Genomic DNA, 14847 nt, shown 5'->3' on the forward strand with positions numbered 1-14847 from the left:
AATGAATTATTACTCTGGTTTGTCCGTCATATGTACGCAGGTCTATCAAATGGTGGCCGCATTAACGACGGTCGCATGGTGGTTCGGTCAGTTTCCGTACATAGTCCGGCGAACGCCGCATCCGGAACTCGAACCGACCTGTGAATTCAGGCCTTGCCATGCCTTTACCGCATCACGCCGCCGCCCTGCATCGACATTGACTTCGGCGCCAGGCCATATTTCTTTTATTACTCACTTTGCATAAATTATTTGTTATGCAACGAATTTTTTATTTTATTATTATTACTATTATCTCCGGTTTGCACTATTTTTTGTGCACAGGAAAATGATCCAGCCGGACTATATCCTTTGGCGTCACCTCGGCTGGACGGGGGGCTTCGTCAACACTTCATTACCCCATGCCGGGGACTTCGGCATCACCCTGCCGTCCTGCATTGACCGTGCTATGTCACCACTTCGGAGTGCCGAGCTCTTTGCTCCGCCACCTCGGGACCGGCTCGGGGATGGAACCTTGTCCCGCATCAAGCTCGGACCGCGTCATCAATACCGAACACATTAACCAGCTAAGTTGTCTTCATGCTCAAAGTTTTAAATTTTTAACTTGTGTTCGGCTCGGCCAAGCATTATACTTTTTTGGAAAAAAGTTGCTTGTAAAAATTTCCTTGTCCAAACTTTGTTTGTGACGCGCAAATTCAAATACCCCGTTTACTTGGGGGCTTCCTTCATGAAGCTTTTTCCTCTTGCATATGGTTATACTTGTACGGCTTCGTTCCTTGTTCGTGTATTACGCCACAATATGCACCATATTGACTTAAGCGATTTGCAAGCTGGGTTGCCTGGCTCCTGTGCTTACCCCTACGTTCCCGATTGTTCGGCTAGGGAGTAAAGGGAGCACCTCTGCGATTGTCACGATCGGGTCACCCGAGCCGGACCTCAGACTGGGTGAAGCCGAAAGCTAGCGCTCTTATTGTTTTCAATCATGGTCGGCACACAACGGAACTCATGAGTACAAAAAATCTATTGCACAAGTCTCATAATAACAATGAGCACCGAAGAAAGGTATCGGTGGGGGTACTATTTTCTTCGAAGATGCTTCTTACTCTTCGCAGTAATATAGCATAAGTTCCCTGAGCGCGCTTTGTCTGTTACAGCCTTATGGCCTGATTGCCTGGTTATTGGAAACACCGTCGATATTCTCGACAGATGGAGTACATAACACTTTTCGGTCCTTGACCGAAGAGGGAGAAGCCGACGGTCGGTTAAGACGCGTTTAAAGTTCGGTTGAACATAGATATGATATAAGTACTTCGGTACATGCAATCATTCTTTTACCCAAGTCACTTGGGGGCTCTTAAATTTATATGAGCCGTTTTATGATAAGTGTTTTTCTTCTTAGTCGTTGCAAAGTTTTTATTATTATTTATCACTCCTTTTTTCGACACAAGTGTGCGGTCACTAGCCGGGGAGCCTAATTTCTCTCTCAAAGCCGCTAGAGTTTAGTTTGCTAAACTGGCCTAGTAAGAAGTACTCCGCCTTCGGGATAGGAGGTTGAAGCCGTAGGCTGACCCGCTTGAAGTTTTGAGATAGGATGTGTCATGTTAAAGCACGGCAGAAGCACCTTTTTTCTCTAAAGTCCAATTTTCGGATCGGCACCGAACACTTGATCTAGTTCGGACATTAACCTTTTGAATAAGTTTTTTGGCTTTTCGAGCCCATGGCACTTTTAAACTATTTGTGTGTTTTCAGCACAAGTCTCGCAGTGCAACGCCGGACACCTTTAGAGATTCGGCAAAAACATTCTCGGATATTGCTATATATGCATCGGTTTCGAATTGTGTCTTCGGTCAATAGTTGGGTTGCCCGGCTCCTGCGCTTGCCTCCTATGTTCCGCTTTGTTTGGCTAGGTGTGCAAAGGGAGAACCATTGCGATTATGCTTCCAGCTCACATGGTTAAGCACCTCAGTGGAGAAAGCCGAAAACTGACTGTCACAATAAGCGTAAACTGGTCGGCGATCCGATGACGACGTTAAACGACGGGCCATTAATAACAATGGCCGAAGTGTTTACGGCTTGACCTCGACTGTCGCCGAACGCTACCGGGGGCTATTAACTGGCCTCCTAAACTAAATCCTCGATATTTTGCTCTTACATTGGAGCTGAGGTTTCATGATCATGCTTTCATGACAAACCCAAAGAAAGGAACCGATAGCGGGACTATTTTCTTTGGAAGACATTTCTTCTATTAAACAGTAATATAATATGTCTCTCCGCGTACCTTTGTTTATAAAACCGTATGGCCAGATTTCCTTGTTTGTTGTAAATCTTTGCCCTCATAAAGGCCTTATAAAGTAGGACAAACACTCCTCGGCTATTGGCCGAGGAGGTGGAAGCCGATGGTCGGTCAACAACGTTTTGTACAATGCGGGTCCGAGCATTAATGACGTAAAGTACTTGGATACATAGAGTCATTACACATAATTTGTGCTTTTACTATGGACATCGATCCTTAATTCGGCCTCCCTTACCCGCATTAAGGCTCGGGGGCTACTTAAAGGGGCACATTGATCCCCTGATATGGTGTTGCCACCCGACCAGTGTCTCGGGGGCTACTGCATTGCCTGTTCTATGCCGAAAATTTTAAGTGCAATACAGTTTCCGAGGAGATTTTGATCCTCAGGTTGGTCGGCCGCACCCAACCTGAGTCTCGAGGACTGAGCACGCCGCTTTTTGTGTCCCAAAGTATTCTGCCGAGCTAGGACTTGATCCTCAGACTGATTTTGCAAATCAACCTGAGTCTCAGTAGCTACGGGGATCGGCGGTCTTATGTCATCCTTCATGGGCATCTCGGGTTTTAGATCGATACCCACCTTGAGGGCTACTGGCTATGTATCTCGGCAGAGAATAAATTGCACCAATCAAAAGTATTGACAAAAATCGGCCCACATTCGGGGTGGTGCACCACCTCGGAAGCAGTCCGGCATAAAGCTCGGGCGCTAGTGGCTGGCTCCATAGAGGGCATTTCCGGCATTAAGCTCGGCTAAACTCCTTCAAACTTCTTTGAACCAAGGTGATTTACGACACCTCGGATAAAGTCCGGCGTTGGAGCTCGGATACATAGTCCGGCGTTGGAGCTCGGATATAGTCCGGTGTTGGAGCTCGGATACATAGTCCGGTGTTGGAGCTCGGATACAGTCCGACGTTGGAGCTCGGATACTTAGTCCGGTGTTAGAGCTGGGAAGCAGTCCGGCATTGGTGCTCGGCTGCAAAAGATACCTCGAATGCAGTCCGGCGTTGGAGCTCGGACGCAAGAGGATGTTGCCGCCCGGGAACAACTTCAAACCCGAGGTGTGGCATAAAAATAACAAGGCATTGATAAAGGCCGGAAACTTAAAGGGGCTCCTCGGATACCCGACGTGTAAACTCGTCGAATGCATTTCGGCGATCCTCAAGATCGAAGATGAGAAGATTTGTTGAACCAGTTTTCAAGACCGGCAACCGAAGATGAAGAACAGTTCGGAAGAATCGAGGAGCGTCCCTAACTTGAAGACCGGTTCAGGGGGCTACTGACGGTGTCCTGGACTAGGGGGTACTCACACGTCGTCTCCCGATCAGTTGGATTGGGCCGAGGACCCCCATGGCCGTATACTCATGGGCCAGTCCGGACAGCTGCCGCATACAAGGAAGAATCCACAAGACTTGGCGATCAAGACAAGGACTCCTCCCCCACCGGCGTATTCGGCTAGGACTCTTGTTATCCTAGGCCTCTGGTGCATTATATAAACCGGGGCCAGGCTAGTCGATAGAATATACAACAACAATCATACCATAGGCTAGCTTCTAGGGTTTAGCCTCTTGATCTCGTGGTAGATCTACTCTTGTAATACCCATATCATCAATATTAATCAAGCAGGACGTAGGGTTTTACCTCCATCGAGAGGGCCCGAACCTGGGTAAACATTGTGTCCCTTGCCTCCTGTTACCATTGATCCTAAGACGCACTGCTTGGGACCCCCTACCCGAGATCCGCCGGTTTTGACACCGACAATGTGTTTAAACCCTTCTGGTAATTCATGATTCATTACTTCATCAGTGAAGCAGAGGGGGTGTGCGGCGCCTCTGTGCCGGGCTATGTCACGACGCAGTCCGACTAAATCTGGTTGGTTGTGTTCGGCCCGGCCGGACTTATTACTAGTGTATTCGGCATGACGGTCATCGTCATGTGCTGTGGTGCGCCCCCGTGATCCGCAGATTGATCTTTGTTGTCCTGCGTTGTTTTCCAATATATCTCGCAGGTCCTGCGTATTGCCCCGGACCATAGTGAACTGGCGTGGGGGTGCGGGCTGGTACGTCGTTTTATCCCGGCCATGAGGTGGTCGGTCAGCCTCGTCTTGTGCTGGTAATGCAGGCTCTACGGGCTCTTCCTCCAGCTGAGGTAGCAACTTGTGCTTTGGGTAGCCCTTGGTGGTAGGCTCGAGTCCATATTCCTCGGCCGCCAGGACCTCAGTCCATCTGTCTGCGAGCAGATCTTGATCAGTTTGGAGCTGCCACTTTTACTTTTTCAGGCTTCTTGCAGTGGCTATAAGCCGGCGCTTGACGCGCTCCTGCTCCATGGGATCCTCCAGTACACCGAATTCTTCGTCGCCGAGGCTCACCTCATCTTCGGAGGGAGGCATATAGTTGTCGTCCTCCAAGTATCCGTCCGTCGCCTGTTTATCTGGGCTGACCTGCCCTTGTTCTTGTTCTGCCTGCTCGAAGGTAGGCTAATCAGGATTTTATTCCTCTTCGGTACCCTCTGCATTGTTTTCTTCTCCAGTGCCAGTGTTTCTGTGGCGGGGCTTAGAGCGGCGTCGATGACGCCCATGCTTTGATTTCTTCCCTGAGGGGTTATCTGTTGCCTCCTCGCTATTGTTTTCTTTGGGGGTGTCCACCATGTATATATCATATGAAGAGGTGGCAATCCAGCGCCATGTGGGCGGTGGTTCTTGTTCTTCTCCTGCATCGTCGTCTATACCGTCGATGTCTTCAGAGTCGAAGTTAAGCACGTCAGTCAAATCATCGACCGTGGCTATGAAGTGGGTGGTGGGTGGATAACGAATTTCTTTGTCGCCTGCTTCCCACTCGAGCCGGACATAGTTTGGCCAGGAATCTCCTGACAGGGTGAGAGACCTTAATGAATTTAGCACATCGCCAAAGGGCGAGTGCTGAAAGATGTCCGCGATGGTGAACTCCATTACTAGAGCCCAATCGGACTTGATGGGCCCGGGCGCACGTGGTTCAGAACCCATGTCCGGACACAGGTCTGGGGGTCCGGTGATGCAGATCCCCTTAACAGCGAAGTCTGTGTTCGGCTCTACCGCCGAAGAGTATGCGGCCTCCGTGGCAGGGTCCATCCACCCGTCCTCAGTCGACACGATCTGCCCCGGATTTAGGCCAGGAGCGGCTATAGGGGCGATATCCCGAATACTGTCCGATAGCAGATCTAAGTCGTGCTCGTCGTGACTATTCGGTACTCCCGATGCAGGCCCGAATCCATCGAAGATCAAGTCTCCGCGGATATCGCTCGTGTAATTCAGGTTCCCAAACCTGACCTGATGGCCAGGGGTGTAGCTGTCGATCTGCTCCAGATGGCCAAGCGAGTTAGCCCGCAGTGCAAAGCCGCCGAACACAAAGATTTGTCCGGGGAGAAAAGTCTCACCCTGGACTGCACTGTTGAAGGTTGGGGGAGCCATCGAGCCGTACAGCGACGGCACAGAGGAACTCTCAATGAAAGCACCAATGTCGGTGTCAAAACCGGCGGATCTCGGGTAGGGGGTCCCGAACTATGCGTCTAAGGCTAATGGTAACATGAGACTGGGACACGATGTTTTACCTAGGTTCGGGCCCTCCCGATGGAGGTAATACCCTACTTCCTGCTTGATTGATCTTGACGATATGAGTATTACAAGAGTTGATCTACCACGAGATCATAGAGGCTAAACCCTAGAAGCTAGCCTATGGTATGATCAAGGTTGGAAAAGGCGGTAGGCGTAAGCGAGGCGGTTGGCCTTCGCCTAGTGCCTAGGCAGTGCCTAAGCGCCCTAGGCGCGGCCTAGGCGGTAATATAGTTTTTACTCGTAGTGTATTTTTGATTATTATATGGTTGTTGATATTAGTTTAGGGCATATAAATAAGTTAGTTATCATCTACTACCATTAGAATATAACCCGTTCGGCATGTCAGTGCAGTATGTGGCATGATTTCTTGCTTGGGTGGACAATTCCTTGCTTTCCCTGCCTAGACCTCCATTCATGCCCTAGGCGAGGCGTTTGGCCATTGCCTAGCGCCTAGGCGTGCCTAAGTGCCTCCTAGGCACTGCCTTTTCCAACAGAGGGTATGATTGTTGTTATCCTACGGACTAAACCCTCCTGTTTATATAGACACCGGAGGGGGCTAGGGTTACACAGAGTCAGTTACAGAGAAGGAGATCTACATCCGAATCGCCAAGTTTGCCTTCCACGCAAAGGAGAGTCCCATCCGGACACGGGACAAAGTCTTCAATCTTGTATCTTCATAGTCCAACAGTCCGGCCAAAGTACATAGTCCGGCTGTCCGCATACCCCCTTATCCAGGAATCCCTCAACGATGCCTTATGAACTGTGGTTTGGCAAGAAACCAAAGTTGTCGTTTCTTAAAGTTTGGGGTTGCGATGCTTATCTGAAAAAGTTTCAACCTGATAAACTCGAACCCAAATCGGAGAAGTGCATTTTCATAGAATACCCAAAGGAAACTATTGGGTACACCTTCTATCACAGATCCGAAGGCAAAATATTTGTTGCTAAGATGGATCCTTTCTAGGGAAGGAGTTTCTCTCGAAAGAAGTGAGTGGGAGGAAAGTAGAGCTTGATGAGGTAACTGTACCTGCTCCCTTATTGGAAAGTAGTTCATCACAGAAATCAGTTCTAGTGATTCCTACACCAATTAGTGAGGAAGCTAATGATGATGATCATGAAACTTCAGAATAAGTTACTACAGAACCTCGTAGGTCTTCCAAAGTACAGTTCACACCAGAGTGGTACGGTAATCCTGTTATGGAAGTCATGTTACTAGACCATGATGAACCTACGAACTATGAGGAAGTGATGATGAGCCCAGATTCCGCGAAATGGCTTGAAGGCCATGAAATCTGAGATAGGATCCATGTATGAGAACAAAGTGTGGACTTTGGTGGACTTGCCCGATGATCGGCAAGCCATAGAAAATAAATGGATCTTTAAGAGGAAGACAGACACTGATAGTAGTGTTACTATCTACAAAGCTCGACTTGTCGCAATTTTTTTTTACAAGTTCAAGGTGTTGAATACAATGAGATTTTCTCACTCGTATCAATGCTTAAGTCTATCCGAATCATGTTAGCAATTGCCACATTTTATGAAATTTGGCAAATGGATGTCAAAACTGCATTCCTTAATGGATTTATTAAAGAAGAGTTGTATATGATGCAACCAGAAGGTTTTGTCAATCCTAAAGGTGCTAACAAAGTGTGCAAGCTCCAGTGATCCATCCATGGACTGGTGCAAGCATCTCGGAGTTGGAATATATGCTTTGATGAGTTGATCAAAGCATATAGTTTTATACAGACTTGCAGTGAAGCTTGTATTTACAGGAAAGTGAGTGGGAGCACTACAGCCTTTCTGATAAGTATATGTGAATGACATATTGTTGATCAGAAATAATGTAGAATTTTCTAGAAAGCATAAAGGAGTGTTTGAAAGGAGTTTTTCAAAGAAAGACCTCGGTAAAGCTGCTTACACATTGAGCATCAAGATCTGTAGAGATAGATCAAGACGCTTGATAAGACTTTTCAATGAGTACATACCTTGATAAGATTTTGAAGTAGTTCAAAGTGGAACAGTCAAAGAAAGAGTTCTTGCCTGTGTTGCAAGGTGTGAAGTTGAGTAATACTCAAAACCCGACTATGGCAGAAAATAGAAAGAGAATGAAAATTCATTCCCTATGCCTTAGTCATAGGTTCTATAAAGTATGTTATGCTGTGTACCAGACCTTTTGTATACCTTGCTCTGAGTTTGGCAAGGGAGTACAATTTTGATCTAAGAATAGATCACTGGACAGCGGTCAAGAATATCCTTAGTGAGGACTAAGGAAATATTTCTCGATTATGGAGGTGATAAAAGAGCCCGTCGTAAAGAGTTACATCGGTGCAAGCTTTTTCACCGATCCAGATGACTCTAAGTCTCAATCTAGATACATATTGAAAGTGGGAGCAACTACTAGAGTAGCTCCTTGCAGAGCATTGTAGACATAGAATATTTGCAAAATACATACGGCTCTAAATGTGACAGGCCCGTTGACTAAACTTCTCTCACGAGAAAAACATGATCATACCTCACTACAAGAAATCTGTTAATACGTGACGGTACATGTCTGTCACAAATGAGTGGAAACTGTCATGGGTGGCCATGCATGACAGACTTGATATCCGTCATGTATATCACGTCATAATTTGACATCCTGCCTTCCTTGACGGGTCTTGACCGTCATGGATCTACCCCAAGCCCGCCCAGGCCCAAACCATTGTGACGGAACCAAGCCATCATAGCCTGATGCCGTGTTGGGTTTTTGATTCGCCAATTGGAATGATGTGGCTGCCTACGTGGATACTACTTTTCGTCACAAAAATCGTCACGAATGTAGGCACAATTTAAATATGGTCCATCCAATTTCTTTCTGCCCAATTTTGAGACCATATATGTTTTAGCCAATTTTGGCTCAAAGAGAAAGTAATTTCAAACCGTTCACACAATATGCGGCCATCTATATTTATATGTTTTCTCGAAAAAATCTGTTTGTATATACAACATATTAGTTTACAAATCCTTCATCTAATGATAACTTACAACATAGATTCACTAAATATATTACTGAAGAAGGTTAAGAAGCACTACAATCCAGTTTACATCAACAAAACATAAAAACTTTTGAGGCTGCTGTTCAGGTTCTTCGTCGACTCTCCTGATGGCAACTATCATGTCATGGCGAGGATTATGGTGGGTAGCACTATGTAGCCCACTACCCAATCATACCTAGCATATTTAAAAGAACATTAAATTTTTGCAGATTCATAGATAGTAGAGACAAGAGTATTACAACAAGCGTAAAAATGTATTACATGTCCACTTGGCCAGCATTGAGAGTACTATTACTTATAACAGGAAAAATAATGAAATGAAACAAACCAGTATATTTGAATAGAAGGTGACAAGAACTACAAATATAATCTATTACATGGCTTACAAATTACTTCATGGTTATTAAGGTACAGGCTAAATCATAAAACACGAACACCAACAGCAAGTGTTATTATGAACTGGATAACCTTGCAACGCCCAATTGCTCTCATCTACCCACTTGACCAGCATAGTACTGTTATCTATAACAGGAAACAATAATGAAAGGAACCAATATACATGTATACAGGACAACAATAGGAACAAGAAATCAGAGAAAGAGATTCAAGTCATAGTGAAATCAAGGACATAAGAGAGAAGATAAATTGGATTGTTTTATATAAAATCAAAGTTCAGAAATGTGCAGAGATATTCAGTGGTGGACGTTGGGAGGACCATAATTATTTTTGTATACACTATTTAATTGCATGTGCGTTACAACGGGAATATACATATTCTAGTTGTTCATACATCTTCCAGTTGTTCAACACCAATCTTGGCTAACATATATTTTTAGTATCCTAATGCACATTAGGCCGAATTGTAAAAAAAAAAATCTTCCTCTCCACATACTATCTCAGTCATACAGATCCATGTTATCAGTTCCCTTTCCTCGCCCATTCACACACACTTTGAATTTAAAACACATAACCATCCAGCTGGCATATTTCACAATGTGCTTATCTTGACAAGGCATGTCTACCATTTTCAATTGTGTCACGTAAACTTCCCCCTCTCCCTATCCTTTCCTCTCTTCAACCCTCAATTACTCAACAGATTCAGACATTTTGATGTGCAGCAACATATTTAATTAATATTATGGTACCACAAATTCATATATTTGTTGAATTGACACACATGTTTGACGACCAATTTTATGGAGAAAAAAAAACCAACACACGAGACAAACAACTAAATGGATATTTTGTATTCCTTTTCATATGTTTGGTAGCAAGGTAATATGTGTAGTCATTTATTGTTCCTTCTTATTTGACAATTGCTTACAGATCTTAACGACACGAGACTGATTAACATCACAAGTCTAAAGAAACAATATTGATAACAAGAAAAGGTAGATATCTAAAAAGTGTACTCGTTTGTGGTGTTGTCTAGTGAAAGATAAAAAGAATGTTTCCTTACCAACAGATTCCCAATTTCTCTTGATGTCATCAACTCCAGCAAAGTGAAAGCTTCTAGCATAAACAAACTCTGAGGATCTGACATGTAAATCCTCCTGGAGAGTTACAGTCCACTATGCTATCATGGGCCGGTACTGTTACATGAAGCAGACAGGTGAGTTTTAAAGATTGATATGCATGGATCATACCTAACCTTTACTTGCATGAATCGAGAAGTACAGTGTAACTAAAATCATGATGTGCAATTTGTAGAATGAATGGTTTCAGTGTTTCGTTGTCAATGTCAACCAATCAAATCAGCGCACCATTCACGGAGAGCCTGGTCAAATCAACATTTTACTTTCTTCATCTCCTCTATGTGCATGTATATTAGCATTGCGTTCGAAACACACATAGCCACACACCCTTTAGCATCAGAATTATAATAATCAAAGGATACCAGATTCAGCAAAAGGTTGTACATGCATCAGGTCATACTGTGTATCAGACGATGGGTGCACAACACGTCCGGCCGGCGGCAAGTAGACGCATCAACCTTGTTCCTGCACATCAAACCAGCTGTGGCATGGCTTCTACATGATCTCTCCTTCAGTGCAGGGACCTTGGGGTGGGGCTGCGATGCCTCACGATGGTGGAAACCAGGCACATCTGCCAAGCCGCCAAATATCTTTGTGAATATAAGAAGGATTCAGTCCAACTAAATCATAATCTGTTTATATAGCAGTAATAATAAATCTATTTATACACAAGGAGCAGAAATCGTAATCCTAGCCAAAAGTAAGGAAAAGGGAAACCAATCTGCTGCATGCTAAGTAAGCTCCAAATCTCTACAGCAGATGAAAGGAGATCAGAATTTGATTATGAAATAGCAGTAGTGTATTCGAACGACTACCTATGCATTGTAAGGGCATCCGTAAACTAGAGAGAGGGAACCGAGCGACCTTTCCTTTGTAGGAATCCACGACCACAACGTCAGCCGGAGGCGGCAAAAGAACTTGGAAGGGGGTCGCGTGGCAACACTAAGCCACGATGTTGAGGAAGCTAACAGGAGAGGTGGGAGCCGCGCTGGTAACCAGTGGCGACTAGGGTTCGCTGGTGCTTCCAGCCGCCGCAGTATACCGCCTTCCACCGCATGGCCGCTCCACTTCCACAAGGCCGACGTCGGGGTTGAGTTTCGCGTCAGATCTGCGCGCGCCCAAGATACCACTGCGATTGCAGCTTGTAGGAGACGAGGGAGAGGTGCCATTAAAGTGGTAGTGGACGAGGTTGAGGAGATTCCGGATTTCCGGGTAAGAGAAAGGGCGCATGTGGGGAGGTGGAGGAACGAGGGATCACCGGGACGGTGAGGGTGCAGAGAAGGGATAAGGGGATCGATGGTGAGGGATAAGAGGAGGGGGCGGCGGCGGGGGGAGAAAGAGACTGGGGAAGGGAGTTTTAGGGTTAGGTTTTATACATGAATGGTTTGGGCGGGCACAAGTGGGCTTTGGGCGGGCTCGAGTGGGTTTGTGGGGCTGTATTGGACCGTTGATGACGTTTTTGAAGACGTCACCAGAAATTTGTCATGGATTAACAGATTTCTTGTAGTGTTAGTACTCTTTGGGTGTTAATCACATAGCGATGTGAACTAGATTATTGACTCTAGTAAACCCTTTGGGTGTTGATCAAATGACGATGTGAACTATGGGTATTAATCACATACAGATGTGAATATTGGTGTTAAATTACATGGTGATGTGAACTAGATTATTGACTCTAGTGCAAGTGGGAGACTGAAGGAAATATGCCCTAGAGGCAATAATAAAGTTATTATTTATTTCCTTATTTCATGATAAATGTTTATTATTCATGCTAGAATTGTATTAACTGGAAACTTAGTACATGTGTGAATACATAGACAAACAAAGTGTCACTAGTATGCCTCTACTTGACTAGCTCGTTGAATCAAAGATGGTTAAGTTTCCTAGCCATAGACATGAGTTGTCATTTGATTAACGGGATCACATCATTGGAGAATGATGTGATTGACTTGACCCATTCTGTTAGCTTAGCACTTGATCGTTTAGTATGTTGCTATTGCTTTCTTCATGACTTATACATGTTCCTATGACTATGAGATTATGTAACTCCCGCTTACCGGAGGAACACTTTGTGTGCTACCAAACGTCACAACGTAACTGGGTGATTATAAAGGTGCTCTACGGGTGTCTCCGAAGGTACTTGTTGAGTTGACGTATTTCGAGATTAGGATTTGTCACTCCGATTGTCGAGAGGTATCTCTGGGCCCTCTCGGTAATACACATCACTATAAGCCTTGCAAGCAATGTAGCTAATGAGTTAGTTACGGGATGATGCATTACGTAACGAGTAAAGAGACTTGTCGGTAACGAGATTGAAGTAGGTATTGAGATCCAGACGATCGAATCTCGGGCAAGTAACATACCGATGACAAAGGGAACAACGTATGTTGTTATGCGATTTGACCGATAAAGATCTTCGTAGAATATGTGAGAGCCAATATGAGCATCCAGGTTCGGCTATTGGTTATTGACCGGAGACGTGTCTCGGTCATGTCTACATAGTTCTCGAACCCCTAGGGTCCGCACGCTTAAAGTTTGATGACGGTTATATTATGAGTTTATATGTTTTGATGTATCGAAGGTAGTTCGGAGTCCCGGATGAGATCAGGGACATGACGAGGAGTCTAGAAGTGGTCGAGACGTAAAGATCGATATATTGGACGACTATATTCGGACATCGGAAAGGTTCCGAGTGATTCGGGTATTTTTTGGAGTACCGGGGAGTTACGGGAATACGGGGAAGAGTATTGGGCCTTAATGGGCCTTAGTGGGAAGGAGAGGCAGCAGCCAGGAGGTGGCGCGCGCCCCTCCCAAGCCCAGTCCGAATTGGACAAGGGGTTTGGGGCGCGGCCCCCCTCTCCCTTCCTTCTCCCCTCCCCTCCTTTCCCCCCTTCTCCTAGTTGGACTAGGAATGGAGGAAAGCTACTCCTACTAGGAGTAGGAATCCTACTCCCTTGGCGCGCCCCTCCTAGGGCCGGCCTCCTCCTCCCTTGCTCCTTTATATACGAGGGCAGGGGGCACCCCATAGACACAACAATTGATCCCTTGGATCTCTTATCGTGTGCGGTGCCCTCCTCCATGATAATCCACCTTGATAATATCGTAGCGGTGCTTAGGCGAAGCCCTGCGTCGGTAGAACATCATCATTGTCACCACGCCGTCGTGGTGACGGAACTCTCCCTCAAAGCTCGGCTGGATCGGAGTTGGAGGGACGTCATCAAGCTGAACGTGTGCTGAATCGGAGGTGCCGTACATTCGGTACTTGATCGGTCGGATCGTGAAGACGTATGACTACATCAACCGCGTTGTGCTAACGCTTCCGCTTTCGGTCTACGAGGGTACGTGGACAACACTCTCCCCTCTCGTTGTTATGCATCACCATGATCTTGCGTGTGCGTAGGATTTTTTTGAAATTACTACGTTCCCCAACATCAATGACATCAGTATGCTCCACTGATCACCACTCGTTGCATGGTTAGCCATTGGGGAATCGCCACCGGTGGAGTTTCAAGCAAATGGCCACTCATACAACATGAGTCACTACCAAGCGAATGGATATATCCAAAGTGGGAAACCTTTGTGAAGCCAGTTCCAAGATCCCAAGGTAAGAAATAACTTAGTTTTCATAATCCTCGAGCAGTTGCTAGGAAGGATGTCAAGAGGGTATTTATGATTTTGCAAGCCCAGTTTGCTCTTGTGCGAGGATCGGAGAGTTTTGGGACAAAGAAATCCTTAGGTACATCTTGATTGTCATCATGATCTTGCAAAACATTTTTCTTGAGCATGAGCATGGCCAAGATTTGGATTACCCTACTATGACTTCATGGGAAGGGTGATGCATCCGCGTAGAATGGAATACCTCATGCGACACTTTCTTCAAGTTCACCATGAAAACCGAGATACAGATGCTCATGAACTTCAACAAGACCTCATCGAGGAGTGGTGAATGTGAAATGGGCAACTAAACCACTAATTCTACTTCTATGTTTCATTTTATGTTTGATGCACTTTCTGTTAGGTTTGATGAACAATTGTGTTGAATTTGGGGTTGTGGATTGATGAAATATGTAAAAATTACATACTATTTGTGTTTTATTTGTTTCAGATTAATTTGCATGAGTTTTATCATTTACAACATAGCATATGCACAAAAATGTGTGGTAAAAGAAGAAGTCCAAAATTTTGGCCTGGAAAAGAAGGAAAAAATCCTGGAGACCAAAAACCTTCTGCTTCCACCCCTAAAACTAATTTTTGGTCTCCAGATTATTGGTCTCGTGTTGGATATGCTTTTAGGTAAGTATTTAGCTACCGCTATGGCCGAGGCCTCCGCAATGCAGTTGGGACTCAGTCGGTATTTATGGAGAGACAGAGGGGAAATTCATCCATCCCTTGGAGGAAGGGGTCGAA

General features: G+C 45.4%; 1 long non-coding RNA gene across 2 annotated transcripts; it reads right to left on the minus strand.

Annotated features, from left to right (window-relative positions):
- Positions 1–8802: 8802 nt before the first annotated feature.
- Positions 8803–11772, minus strand: LOC123143082 (uncharacterized). Of its 2 annotated transcripts, none has more exons than XR_006470676.1 (3): positions 10841–11772; positions 10365–10497; positions 8803–9080 (listed from the first exon to the last, which is right to left on the minus strand). It is a non-coding gene; the product is annotated as an uncharacterized lncRNA (long non-coding RNA). The 2 variants fall into 2 exon arrangements; XR_006470677.1 differs by having other exon boundaries at positions 10825–11772.
- Positions 11773–14847: the final 3075 nt, after the last annotated feature.

This window comes from Triticum aestivum, chromosome 1B (genome assembly GCF_018294505.1).
Source record: "Triticum aestivum cultivar Chinese Spring chromosome 1B, IWGSC CS RefSeq v2.1, whole genome shotgun sequence".
Classification (NCBI taxonomy): Eukaryota; Viridiplantae; Streptophyta; class Magnoliopsida; order Poales; family Poaceae; genus Triticum; species Triticum aestivum.